General features: G+C 43.5%; 1 protein-coding gene across 1 annotated transcript in view; it reads right to left on the bottom strand.

The window, feature by feature from the left end:
- LOC311315879 (steroid receptor RNA activator 1-like) overlaps positions 1-15,289 on the bottom strand; it is a gene marked incomplete at its 3' end in the record, with an annotated part of 116,922 nt that overhangs the window by 70,558 nt on the left and 31,075 nt on the right. The gene's annotated exons all lie outside the window — the stretch shown is intronic.

Genomic DNA, 15,289 nt, shown 5'->3' with positions numbered 1-15,289 from the left:
AGTGTGTTAAACATTGTAGATGGTCATGGGGGATGGGAGGAACAAGGCAGATAGTTGAAGCCGTTTTCACACTACACTTCGACCAGCACCTCTTTTACATGCAGCCCTATGGGAAAAGGCATAAGGCGGAATGCCTTTTTAAAAGCGGCCTTTTTAAAAAGCGCAGCTGCCACCTCACATCCATGAAGCAACCTTGAAGTTCTCTCTAACCTTGGACCACTTCTGTCTTTCTTGCATGAGTGTTAGATATTCTTGTGTCCACCTCCTCCAAAACAAGTCGGCCAGGTACTGTATCTGTTTCCAGCGGTGCCTGGTGTACGAGTTAGCCCTGGAAAACTCACCAGGAGGGAGAACTGGTTGGGAGGTAAGAAGAAGGATGGGGTTTGGGCTGAGAGTTTCCAAATCCAAAGGGTCTGAGGATGTAGTGGTGATTGGGCGGTTGTTAAGGATTGCCTCAACCTCACAGAATAGTCTGGACCTTCGTCATCCACTGTTTGTTGGTGTAAAAGAGAGTTTAGGACCCATCTTACTGACCTGATCAGTCTCTCCCACACCCCACCATGGTGAGATGCTTCTGGTGGATTGAAACTCGCTCATTCCCCTCTCAAGCATGGCGTTTTGGATCTTATTGCTGTTGAAGCTGGACAAAGCCATTTTCAGTCATTTTCTTCTGGTGCCATTGTCGGACCAGATGTGTTTTACCTGGCCACGTCTGCAGCTTCAGTTCTAGCTTGAGTATCTTGTCTACTCTAACAGACACAGGCATTGTCATATACGTTCACTCTCTTCCATTTATGTGTCTGTTTGAGGGCATGACTTCCCCCTCTTTTCTTGTCTTCATGCCATCCGCCATGCTTGTTGGTTCCTTAATTGGTCATCCAAACAATCCAGTCCACTCCTACAGTATAGTGGACTCTTTAACATTTGTACAAATCCACAATATACCTGTACAATGTACCTTTCCCAGTGTCCAGTGTCAGCTTTTAAATTTCCTAGGAGTACATCACCTGCTCTCAAACAGTCCAGCCATGTGCTCACCAGCACACATCCAGCTCTCAATTTACAGCTCAGTCTTTGTTGTTGGAGGTTTTCACTTCCTTGCTGGATGGAGTCCTTGCTTTGTTAAAAGTGTTTTTGACTTGGTGGAAGGAGTCTTTGACTTGCTGTAGTGGTTATTTCCTGTCCTATTGATGACCACTATGGTGGCTGAGCAAAAATGTCTGACTCTCAACAATCCAATAGGATCCAAGGTCCACAAAAGGTTGTTGTCCAAAAAATAAGACAACATTTATTACAACTAAAAAGAATACAAAGCTCAGAAGTTCAAAAATGTAAATAAGGATTGCAAAGATAAACATTGTTTTGTCATAACCAAAGCAAGAACAGTCTCTAAAAGCTTGGACTTGAGGATGTGAGGTCAAAGACTGTGAGGTCAAAGACAGGTCCAGCCACACCTCCAGGTAGAATCACCTGCCTTGTATCTCCTATTCCGGCTTCTAGATGGGGTTGACTCAGACAAAAAGTATATGTTATCATTTTGGCTCCTACAACCTTTTTGAGTTTAATTTTGTTTAACTTTTCAGAAAAGTGCTGTGTGATGTCAAGCGCCTTTCTGACAGCTGACCAATCAGGATGAAGAAGAGACAGGGCTACGCAGCTGCAATGTTGTTATGGTTACAGAATACTCCTGCAGCAAGCGCTGAAGAGGCACGGAAGGCAGCACCTTCATCTAAAAGAAGAAGCCAAGTGTGAACACGGCCTGTCTGCTGATTCTCAGTATAGATACCTTCATCATCATCATTATCATCATCATCATCATCAGTGTAGTGGAGGGTATAAGGAGGTATACAGGGTATACCCACCACTCTCCTCCATGGACCCACACAGTATACCCACTTCTTTAAACACCACTAATGTAAAAACTGTACCCAGATAGCAAGAGGTTCTGGGCCATATACAGGCCAGATCTGGCCCTTGTGGCTTAGTTTCGGCCCATATATGGCCCAGAATCATTACACATCCGCTTGCTATCTGGGTAACCTTTCTGATAGAATATACCCACTTTGGTCAGAGTAGACCCACTTCTTTAGTCACCACTACCCCTGGTCATCATTACTGTGTCAAAGCTGAGATGGATCTCCCGAGCTCAGCAGCAGCAACACAAATAGAAAGGTGCTACGCTTTAACACATTAAATATACTTGTTTTATGTACAGAATATATCCAACTGTTTTTGTTGTTATGTGTTTATACCAGTGTTTGAGATCTCACTCAGAGCTTTAACGTTTTCTATTTTTTTATGTTTGTAAATTGTGGGATGAAGTGCTTATCATAATGCAATTTGTGTTTGTTACTAGAAAGAACTGGTCATCCAAGGAGAAAGTTCTCAACCATCACTTCACTGGTGACTAATGTCAATGTTTCTGAAATAAATAAACTTTTGTTTTATCTGTCACTTTTCAAAGAGAGATCAACATAGTGGCAGCTTCTCTTGACTATGTACACATGACAGTTTGACAATATAAATGCTTTGTCTGCATTGTACAATATTGACCCAGCAAAAGTTCTCATTTTGACAAATAGGAAGTTCCAAAACGTATTGCTATTTTGTGACAACAGATAATCCTATTGCGAAAACAGTGCAGTTCCTTCTCAAGCAAGGAAGTGTGAGGCAACTCTGGACCAGATGGCGTACACCCCCTGACTAGCTCCCCCCTGAGTGTCCCCCGGAGCCGTCAACCCCCCCCCCCCCACCTCTCTCACATTCTCTCTCTTTACCCTTTCTCTTGCTATCTCCTTCTTTCTCCCTCTCCCTCCCCCTCCCTCTATCCATCTCTCCCCCTCTCTCTTTCTCTCTATACCCTCCCTCTCTCACTCCCTCTCTCTTCCTCTCAGCTGGTGACTAGTGGTACTGCTGGAGGACGTACATATCCACTAACTAACTAGAAGCATATAAAACTACTACTAAAACTAAAAGAGCCCTGAGCTTCCCTATCCACTAACTAATTAGAGGCATATAAAACTACTACTAACTTCCGGTAATGGTGGCTGAGGAGTAGTCGTGTTTCCCTCCACCTCCCACTCACTTTTAAAACTTTTGCATCTTAGGTGCCGTTTACACGACAACGATCCCTGCAACTTTTGTTGCGGTGTGGCCTTTCGTTTACATGACAATCATGCTGGTCAATTTTACAGCTAGACCTAGGCCTATAACAGCTATAAGTCAGGGCCATCTGGGAGATATGCGAGCTCCTGTGCAAAATAGGCATTGCGAGGCCTTTATGCACTATGCATGTACGTCTTTTTTGTCACATGGCACAAAATATGAACATCATGCTCCTTCCACGATTGTGACGTAGCCTACCATACGCTGCACTGCTGAATTTCCTTGTACGCTGACAACCTTTTACTTTATGTTTCTAATCCAACGGCTTCCATCCCTGTGATTTTGCACATTCTAGGGCAATTTAAGAAACTTTCTGGTTACAAACTTAACCTCCAGAAAAGTTAATATCTACCTATTAACCCTTTCGCTGAAAGACTCCCCCAGGCTCTGTTTCCCTTTAGACGAGTCACATAAGGATTCAAGTATTTAGGAGTCTTCTTCAGCAAATGATTTACTGAGCTCTTTGCGAACAATTTCCAACCACTATTAGATCGTCTTAAATCTAATTTGACTAGATGGTCCTCCCTCCCTCTCTCGCTTTCAGGACGCGCTAACTTGATAAAAATGACAATAGCTCCCCGTTTTCTTCATGCCTTTCCACACATTCCGATTTTCATTAGTAGGCCTAAATCTTTTTTTCCCACACTCGATCGAATGATAAACTAATTTCTATGGGGTAATAAAAGGGCATGTATCGAGACAGTCCTCAGCGTGAAGATGGTCTGGCTTTACCAATTATCTGCCACTATTACTGGGCGTGTAATATCAACAAAATTATCTTTTGGAAAACCACAATGGCACAGGATGACCTGCCCCATTGGGCACAGATGGAATTGGCTTCCTCGTGCCTCTCGCTTTGTTCAGTGGCCTGCTCACAGTTACCCCTTTCAATTAAGCAAGTCACGCAAAACCAAGTAATAACTTAACACTTTAAAAATCTGGAATCTGCACTCTCCATCGGGTCTAGCTCCAATCGTTGGCAAACACCTAGCCTATTCTTGCCATCCTGCTCTGATCCGGTTTTCCAAAGCTGGTCAAAAATCAGGGGCTGATAACTATTAATGATCTTTATGCTAGAGGCGTTTTCTCTTCCTTTGCAGAGCTATCAACAAGATTTAACCTTCCAAACACTCTGGGGGGTATTCCATCAAGCCGGATTAAGGCAAATCCTGATTTATTTTGCCAAGTCTGACTTATTTTAGTGAGAGTTCGGTTCCATCACTGTGGCTCATTTGAAGTCTAACTCAGTAACCATGGTAAATTATGCCACAGAACTAGTCTGCTCCGGAGCAGGTTAACTGTCAGGCTAACTAGCTGCATGTCCAAAAATGTCCCAGAGCCCCCCAAAAAAAACTTTTCATTCATTCATTCAAACCTTTATGTATACTCAAAAACACATTGAGGTTATCCTCATTTACAAGTGTGTTAAGTGATAAAAAAACAAAAAAAAACAAATCCATAACAACATAATATAGCACAAGAATAATCAATTAGGAAATATAAGAAAATACATCATTTCATAAACAATCACAGATTGAGACAGAAGTTATTAGCTGTAACTAGTTGCAAGCAACTGTTGCAAGCAACTTGAAATGTGAAGTTTCAGCAGCGCATTATTGTGTAATACTGTAAACGTAATACTGTAAACATAGGGAATGTCACGATTCTAATACCGTTGACATTTTATACCGCGGTTCACGGTTTTATGGTATACCGTCTCATAAGTGATTAACTGCATGGTGGATGTTGTTGCCCTGCTATGCATGTTTGTCCTGCTTCCCTTACGGGGACTACAGTTGGAATTTAGTCATGTAGGCTAAACTGCTCTATACTAATTTAAGTTCTATTTATGTCTTAGGTTTTGCACTCGCAGCGGCTAAGAGAAGCACCACTCGAGCCATGGGTTATCCTCCATTCAAGTGGCAAAGTGGAGACTGCCCATTCCACATGCGTGGCTGGCGTGGCAGAATCGTGCACACATGTAGCAGCTCTGCTGTTTAAAATGGTAGTTTGTCCCGCGGTTAAAGGACAATGCTCGTTTTTGACAACCTGGACCTTATTTACGACATATTATAAGACGTTTGACTCACCGAGATCACTTTGGTGTAGTTCGGAGGCCTGTAGAAGAAATGTAAAATCCAGCGCAAGCCAGTATATCCATGTAATGGCGGTGATCGGGGCAACGAGAATGCAGCTTCTAAAAATCTATTTTCTGCCGCGAAACGGTTGTTTTCATCAATCTGTCTGGATGAATCGCTAGTTGTGCTTACATAGAGCATAACTGTTGTGGTTTTCACATGCCATGATCTTTAGAAACGTCTTTCGAAACGAAATAGCTTCCTCACTTTCTCCAGCACTAATGTGCACAGCGCGCAATCGTTGCTCCAGCACGCTGTGCGCATGCGTGCTGGAGCAAGTGAGGAAGCTATTTCGTGTCTAACGACGTTTCTAAAGATCATATTACAGAGGCATGGGAGATACCACAACAGGCCTATGCTCTCTATGTAAGCACAACTAGCGATTCATCCAGACAGATTGATGAAAACAACCGTTTCGCGGCAGAAAATAGATTGTTAGAAGCTGCATTCTCGTTGCCCCGATCACCGCCATTACATGGATATACTGGCTCGCGCTGGATTTTACATTTCTTCTACATGCCTCCGAACGTCTTATAATATGTCGTAAATAAGGTCCAGGTTGTCAAAAACGAGCATTGTCCTTTAATCTGAGTACCCAGAAGCCCTCACTGCGGCACACATGCACACCGTGATAGACCCAAGTCTGCTTCACATTACGTCTAACAAAGCCCCCTAGCTGTTATTGACCAACACCGTCACTCTGACACACCTATTCAACACCTCTCCTGGTTTATTGCTTAATTTTCCATGTCCTACCATTTGCTCAAAATAATAACAATAAACTGTTAATATTGAGGACAGGACAAACAACAACCAAAAAGTATTTTCCTGTATTTTTAAAATACAAAATACATGTATTTGATCTTGTTATTGCAAAATATATGTATTTTATTGTTGTTATTTTCTAGTATTTTGTATTTTATTTTGATACATTTATTTGAGGGATATTTTGTAACAAGATACATTTTTATGTATTTTTGCCGCTCTCTGGTTGTGCATGCATGTTCTGGTCTGTAGGGGGCAGCAGAACACAGGTGGTGCCAGACTTTGGACATCTGCACCTCTCTGAGCACAGCGATGAGAGACTGACTGGCTAGTTGATAGCTCACTCTCTCTTTTTGTCTTTCTCTCTCTCTCTTTCTCTCTCTCTCTCTCACTCCCTCTCTCACTCCCTTTCTCTCTTCTCCACCCCCCTCTCTCTGTATGAGAGAGACCCCCCCCCGTCTCTCTCTCTCTCTCTCTCTCTCTCTCTCTCTCTCTCTCTCAGCCCCGTCTCCCTGGTACTGGTTCTGTCGTTCTGGATCTGAACCCTCCTGGCCTTTCCCAGCCTTTCCCAGAAGCATCAAAGATGTCTTTATGCTAACGTCTGTCTGATGTGAAGTCAATTTGTCTGAGACAAGATGTCTGCCTGTCAAAGCTATATTTAAGGCCAGACTGAGCCTAGATAAAGCTATATTTAAGGCCAGACTGAGCCAAGATAAAGCTTACATTCCTGTCAGCAGCCTGGCATGGACAGAACTTAAAGAGATAGTTCACCCAAATTTTACAAGTTCTCTATAAAAAACATCCCCCATCTCAGGCCAGTTTAAACACCAAAGGAGCAGCAAGTCATTCCGTGGTGCTATATTTTTGTAATTATGAAATCTGAGTGAACTATTTCTTTAAGCCTCCTTATTTGTGTGTGTGTGTGTGTGCGTGTGCGTGTGTTTGTGTGTGTGTGTGTGTGTGTGTGTGTGTGTGTGTGTGTGTGTGTGTGTGTGCACGTGTGTATGTGTGCGTGCATGCGTGTGTGTGTGTGTTTGTGTGGTGTTGGTGTCAGTGAGCGCTTCCCTGGTCCTGATCCCAATGGTATGTGGGTTAATGTTTTCCTAGGAGAGACTTGCAGGGCCCCAGGCTAGCAAGCAGCAATGTGGGAGGGAAGGCGAGAGAGGGAGGAAACTGAGGGAGGGGAGAGAGAGGGGGGGGACATTCCTCTCAGCTTCCTGCTCGTAAATCCACAGCCTGTCAGTCAGTTATCCAGACATACAATAGGATTACTGCTTCTGTCTCCCCCCCCCCCCTCCTCTCCTCCCTCCATACCTGTCCTCTCCTCCCTCCCTCCTCCTTCCTGCATGGCTGCTTGTAGAGCTACCTGCAGTCCCACTCAACACCATAGTAACCAACACCGTCACTCTGACACACCCACTCAACACCATACGGACCAACACCGTCACTCTAACCCACTCAACACCATACTGACCAACACCGTCACTCTAACCCACTCAACACCATACTGACCAACACCGTCCCACTGACACTCAACACCATACTGACCAACACTGTCACTCTAACCCACTCAACACCATACTGATCAACACAGTCACTCTGACCCACTCACCACCATACTGTGGTATAATCTCTTACTATTACAATAACATTTTCATAGTGAGCGCAGAATTGTTGCCTGTGCATTTAGTCACCAAGACTAATATTTACAGGACCTCAAGGGTCTTTTTATTGGCCACACGAACACACGTGACTGAGTGGACACAGTACACACAACACACACACACACAACACACACATGCATCTTCAGCGGTCCCTGGTGGAATGTGTTCTCTGCATTTCTCTGCCGTTCCCCCCCCCCCCCCCCCCCCCGGCTGTCCTCGTCCTGGGGCAGCCTGTATGGAGGGAACCTGAGCACTGGGAGAACATGCAAACTCCACTCAGAAAGGCCCATGGAGACAGCGCACATGGGAGTCAAACCCAGGACCTTCTTGCTGTGAGATGACGGCGAGCCTCTGTGTTCGCATCCTTCGGGAGGTGCTTGGAGGAACCTTGAGTCTCCTCTAGTTGTGGGACAGCATATGCTATGAATATGCATAACGACCCTCATGCATATTCATATCCACAGAGGAAACGGTTCAGTAGTGATCGAGGGGAGGTGACAATTTTGGATTTATTGGACCTATAGACGCACCCACAGAGGCCGTTTTAAAGGCCTCTATTCTGATTCCATTGGGTGAGGGACAAAAACACAGTTTTCTGTTATGAGTTAGGGTTTAGAAAAAAGAAGAAAACGCACACCATATTCTTGGAGAGGTGCCGGTAATGGGTGAAATATTCTGGATAAAGGGATGAAACCACACCAGCCCTTGAGAAGTTGAGTGTGCGGTTTCATTTCCTTATCCAGTATGAGTTAGGGCTTGTCAAAAGCCTCAAAAGACAGGAAATTCTAATTACTGTACCACCACAACCCTAACACTGCCGGGGCTGTCGTGGAAAAATCACCACCAAGGGAGACAAGAAGTTGAATCAACTCAAACAGAGAATCACTATAGTCTGGGAGTCACCTCAAACTCAACAAGGAAAAACAACCTTATATAAACAGAACAATGGTGAGTGGGCAGTGGGGCTGTCCTTTTCCGAGAACATAAAACTGCTACCATGTAACAAGTATTAGTCACATGAACGTCTCACCAAGCGCTTGAAAAGCTCTTCTTTCATGAAAGTTTCAATTAGGAAGACCACATTACAATAGACCACATGAGTCCAAAGAGAAAGTCAGAAGATCATCACAACAATTTTCATCACAGGAAGACAGTTCAGAAAGTTCAACATTGGTCACTGTGATTTTGCTTATTAATGCTGTTGTTGGGTATTATGGCAGTGTTAAATAATGCAATAAAAATCCACCTCCACAGCACTAACAAGGGTTTTCCAAGACACAGCTTTGACACCTGTTACAGTACTGTATCTATGCTGGTCTACTGTACTTCAAACCACATGTATTCACCACTGGGCATGTTGCTTATAGGATTCAGACTTCTCAACCAGCCCCATTAATACTCTTGAAGATGCGCTTTTGTAGGTGTCAATGTAGTATTGTGAATTTCACACACTTTTTTCACACTTTCACACACCTTTTTGTCACTTGTCTTTTCTTTTTTTACACATTACACTCAAATTCGTGTAAAACAACAAAACCTTTTTTAAGGTTGATATTTTGTATTTAACGATGATATGATAGTCTAAATCTAAATGTCAAATCTAAATGTTCTAAATCTATGTACAGTAAAGTTAAGGTTAACTAAATATATAGCTAATATGCTAATTTTAACACCAGTATCAACCAAATGTGCATGAGTAGGCCAGGAACAGCAGCCCTGAGGGCATCATCCAAAACTAGCATTTTCACAGAATGCTAGCCAATGATTTCAGCACTTTAAGTCTATGGGTGGTAATTTAGAATAGAATAGAATAGTCATAGGCACGATCAAGGAGCAGCCAAGTGCCATCGACCAGCATGACCTGTAGTATATTGCCAATATACCACAACCCTCGAGTGAGTTATTTACTTTAATAACACAGCCCCCATATTGGTAAAGAATGCGGAAGTGTCTGTTACTCCAATGTTAAAAGATCACTATGAAAATACCACTTCAAGAACCAGAAATATTCAAAATAACAGGCAGAATACACTATTGGAATTATAAACTCATCATTACCAGATTCCGATCGTTTTTCACTGCCGTTGTTTTCTCGTTTGGAAATACATGGAAGTGATTGAGTCATATGAGCAGCCAAGGGCAACCAAAACTAATGTCAGATCTGACCAGAATGAAGTGCCTACTGCATTTGCTGTGCAGTATATCAATTGTCCAGTTGTCAAAATGAAAAGTCAACAAACTGGTTGCTAGCCTGCTAGTATTCCAAATGTTAGCTAAGCTTGTTTGATTGCGTTATTTGACTGCCTGTCGCAATAACAGTATATGGTCAGCTATCCAGTCACGAATGACCGTCCCAACTGGGTAACATTAACATATCTTGAGATTAAATGAATTTACTTACCTAATCCTCTTCGTTCCTTGAGGAACATAAGGCGACTATCTGCTTCCATCTGGTCCTGTCCTGTGCAGCATGTTGTGCCTCGCCCCAGGTTAGGAGCTGTTTCCAGTTCAGAGGTTACAGTTCTTCGCCAGGTTGTTTTTGGCCTCCCTTGTTTCTTTCCATGTGGAGTCCATCTCTTGGGGATACAGTCCTGGTTCATTCTGAGGACGTGTAGCCATTGGAGATGGCGTTGTTTAATTTCCAGCACCACATTGCAACAGTGTGTTTTTATACAGGTCCTCCATCGGAAATTCTTTCTGGCCAGAGGATGTGACATATCCTCTGGAGACATCCATAGTGGAATGCATTGATCTTCTTCATGTCACTCTCAACAACTCGCCTGCTTTCTGAGCCGTACAGCAGAACTGACATAACATTGCTGTTATACAGTCTGATCTTGGTGGTTTTTAGGCTGTACTGCTTTGACCAGATGGTATGAACGATTGCAAATGCATTGCAAGCTATCCCAAGCCTTATGCAGATGTCTTTACAGCATGCGTTGTCATTGCTGAGTAGACTTCCCAGATATGTGAACTCCTCGACATAAACGAGAGAGCTGCCATCCACGGTGATTGATGCATGTGGTGTTGGATTTATGCAAATCACTTGGGTTTTGGAGGTATAAATGTTCAAACCCATCTGTTTGGCAAATCTGTCAGTCTTATCTCTTTTCTCTTGTAGGTGAGTATGATTTGTGGAGAAGATGACTAGGTCATCAGCTGGGTGAGTCGAATGGATTTCTCTAATTTTGTCTGAGGTAGTTTTTTGCATGGGCTGGTCGATGGCAATCAGGAAGAGAATGGGAGAGATGATGCATCCCTGGCGTACACCAGATTCCACAAGGAACCAATCAGTGAGGTTGCTCTTTCTGATCACACTACACTCAAATTGATGGCAACACATCTTTATCAATGCGGTCATCTTTGGAGGAACTCCATAGGACTGCACGATCTTCCACAGTGTCACAGTGTAAGCTGTCAAAAGCTTCTGAAAGTCGATGAAATTGATGTACCTGTATAATAGGTTGTTCCACTGCAGGCATTGTTCAATGATGTTCCTTAGTTTGAAGATCTGGTCAGTGCCCCCTCTTCCTTTCCTGAAGCCTGCCTGTTCCTGCCTCAGTTTGGTGTCAATCGCTGTGTCAAATCTGCCTCGCAGGATTCTGCAGAAGACCTTGGGTGGTATACAGTAGATAGCAACGTGATGCCTCGCCAGTTGTTGTAGTTTTGCAGATTGCCTTTTTTGGGGGGAATTTTAGCAATCAGACCTTTGACCCAATCCACAGGAATGGCATTTCTGTCCCAGATGTTTCTGAACAGTTCTGTGAGAGCCTTAACTGAGGTGCTGAGGTCAGCTTTCAGCATCTCTGTGTGATGGAGTCAAAGCCTGCAGCTTTCCCATCCTTTGTTATCTGGATAGCACTTCTGACTTCTGTTTCAGTTGGAGGGCTGGTGTTGATGTTGAGTCGGCCCATGTTATCTGCAGATGTGGGGTTAGCAGGATGTTCTGGTTCAGGGCAGTTGAGGCCTTCAGGAAAGTGCTGCACCCATCTCGCTTCCTGTTCACTCTCTGTTAACAGGTTGTTACCATCCTTGTCTTTTGCAGGAGCAGATTGCCTGCTGTTTTTGCCACAGAGCTGTTACCTGTAGGTGATTTTATATACAAGACTCATTTCACCTCTTCTTTCTGTCCCTTCTGCTTTGCAGGCTAGCATCTCAACAAAGGCCCTTTTGTCATACCTTGCAGTCTTTTTGACCTCCTCATTCTTGGTCTTATAGGCTTGTAGCACCCGATAATGTAATAATTAACTGATAATGTAATAATGCCTGATAATGTAATAATGCCTGATAATGTAATAAAAGTTTGACTTAAGTCAATCGAAAATGTAATAAAACCTGATAATGTAATAACTTAACCAATAATGTAATAACATTTCCTGACTGATAATGTAATACCATTTTTCTGATAATGTAATACCTTATTACATTATTGGTCAAGTTATAACATATCAGGTTTTATTACATTTTCGATTGACTTAAGTCAAACTTTTATTACATTATCAGGCGTTATTACATTATCAGTTAATTATTACATTATCGGGTGCTACAAGGCTTCTTGGACCTGTTTCTGGAACCTCAGTGACTTGATGTTCAGCATCTTGGCCTTATAGCAATACATTGCGATATTTGGACCTTTACAAACATGTCTGGTGTTAATTCTCCAATTAGATTTACTAAAAGTAAGCTGAATCGTCCAAACAGTCTACTCAGAAAGATAATACATTGACATTTATTACCTTTTAAAACTCGCGCCCCCGGGACGCAAGCATTCAGTCGAAGTGCGCATGCGCAACGTTGTGCTTAAACAACACAGTAGTAGCTAACTATTCCGGCGTCTATGGATATCATGCATGGATGTATTAATAGAACATTCAATGATATAATGGCGGAGGTGAGAAAACCGAAGCGAAACATCACGGAGGAAGCCAGAAAAAGAAAAAGACAATCTGATAACTTTACGACAGTATGACAGTGCACTTACTAGCAGAGCCTGTGAGGGCGCAGTTCAGAGAAAACCGGAGAAAACGCTATGTATTGCTTTAAGTTGTTTTCTTTGTTCTATTTTCTGCCAAGTGCCAGGTGTCAGACCCTTTGTTCTTCTTTTCTCTGTAGTCCAGGATCTTTAGTACCTCCCTCAACATAGATGTTCTTGATGGTTTCCTATTTGGTGTGATATCGGGGTCCTCATCAGTTGAGTCAACTAGGGTGCCAAGAGCACCAAAGCGATTTCTCAGCTCCAACACAAACTCTTTGTTGATGTTTTGACATTTCAGTTTGCCAATGTCAAGATGTCTCTTTCGGGACCCTGCTGTTTAAGTTTCCTGAGCTTCAGCTTGATGTTAGCTGTGACCAGGTAGTGGTCGCTGTGCGCATCCGCACCACGGCAAACTCTAACATCTTGGAGGGACCTGTGCTACTTCCCTTTGATAAGGATGTGATCAGATGTGATCTGGTTAGTTGTAAGTCCATCAGGTGACCTCCAAGTGAGTTTGTGTATGGTCTTATGTGGGAAGATGGTACCACCAACCACGCAGTTGAGGCAGAGGTCAACAAGGCGCTCACCGTTGTTGTTCCACATGCCACAGCCATGTCTCCCTATAGCTCTGTCACAGCTGTCATTATCCACTCCAACCTTGTCGTTCATGTCATCTATGATTAGTAACATATTGTGTTGAGAGACCTTGGTGACGATTTATTGTAGCTCATCATATCAGTCATCCTTGTCCTCTCTCTGAGCTTCATTTGTTGGTTGCCACATTTGGGGGCGGCACGTAGCTCAGGAGGTAGAGCGGCCAGCTGCGGACCGCAAAGTCCCCGGTTTGATCCCAGCATCAGGAGCCTTTCTGTGCAGAGTTTGCATGTGCTCTCCGTGTTCGCAAGGGTTTCCCCCATAAAGAATCCAATATGAAAAACATGCAGAAGAAAAGATCATTAACTCTGTCTGTCCCTGGCGAAGATGGACAGGAGCACTTGGTTGGCCCCCTGGTGCACACTGCCTACAGTCTGCTCCCGGCTGCCCATGGGGAAGGACGACGGTATGGGTGAAGAGCAGAGAACATTTCATCGGCGACCCCAAAAGCATGTGTGTGTGTGTGTGTGTGTGTGTGTGTGTGTTTGCGTGTGTGTTACCATATGTCGCCCATTACACGTTTGTTGGAGCGTGCTTCATGACAAATAAAAATAAAGATGCCTTCATAAAATTGAACAGGTATGATGGTCAGTTTGTGATGTTTGGAACTGAAGTAAGCTGTGATCATTCTGTAACTCACAGGTTCCCATTCTACCAAGCTTTTTGCCTTTTCTTCGGAGACTACGAGAGCCACGCCCTGTATGTGCTTGTCTTCATGCCCTGGATAGAGGACAACCGATGCTTCACTGGTTGCTTGGCATCCAGAACCAGTCCATGGACATTCAATGATTCCCAAAATATCCACCTGTACCTTCTCATCTCACAGGTGACTTGGGCTAGTTTGGACATCGTTTCTTAATGTTGTTTGTCTCTGTCTACCATGTTTGTCTCTTGTCTGTTACTGCCCCTATGTAAAGCGACCTTGGGTTTTATGAAAGGCGTTATATTAATGAAATGGGAAAAAAAGTCTTATACATGGTGCATACATTCCATGTTCCTAGGCGGACCTTTGTTTTGGGCCCAAGTAGGCTCTCTGTTGTACTCCTAGCTTCCCGTTGAGGGCTTTCACTAGGAGTGGTCATACTGCCAAAGATTTGGCTGGAGTCTACTACAGGGCCCGTGGCAATTGTAGCATTTGTCATAGTTTCCGTAACGGGTTGTCTTTTTCCAGGGTGGAGTTGTTGGCCCCACGCCCAACCCCCAACCTGGAGGACCAGGTGTTGCTTTTCGTCTGGCCTCTACCCTGAAACCTGCCCGTCTTGGTTGAACCTGCAGGGGCGGGGCGTAACCCCCCACTGGTATAGCCTTCATGGTCATGGAAGCACACATGCCTTACCACCATGACAAGGTAGCAATACGGGGGAAGGAGATGGAATGAACAAGTTTCATCAAACATTTTTTCACTAACTCTTAACACAACAATAGTTTGTTACTTTAGTGCTGCATAGCTAACTAGAGACTAACTGGCCTATTGGCAATCATTTCCCAACTTGTTTCGTTCATTCATTCATGATTAACAAGCAGGGCCACCGACAAAAAGTGCAGTTCATTCACAGGTGCGAGGTTCTGAAAGTTTTTGAAAACATTGCAGCAAGGGGCCCCCTAGAATGCCAACACAAAACATTTGCAATGTGTAAGATGGTACAGTACATTGTGTATATATAACAGCTCTTAAAGAATCAGATTGCAAAGTCAGAACTAACCGTTACGTGACTATTTTGAGAACAAAATAAAATGCTAGCTTAAATGCTAATTTTAACCCTAACTATAACCTTTACAAGAGTGTGTGACATGAAAACTAGCTGACAAATGCATATAAAATGCTATATGTGGGGAGATATTGACAATGGTAGTTTACATATCAAAGGGCATTGAGATTGGTGATGAAACAGCTGAGATATTCTGTATGTGGACAGATTTTGAGATTT

The sequence above is a fragment of the Borostomias antarcticus genome, assembly GCF_949987555.1.
Source record: "Borostomias antarcticus genome assembly, chromosome: 1".
Lineage (NCBI taxonomy): Eukaryota > Metazoa > Chordata > Actinopteri > Stomiiformes > Stomiidae > Borostomias > Borostomias antarcticus.
The sequence above is the reverse complement of the archived record's forward strand: the minus strand, read 5'-3'. Positions and strand labels throughout refer to the sequence as shown.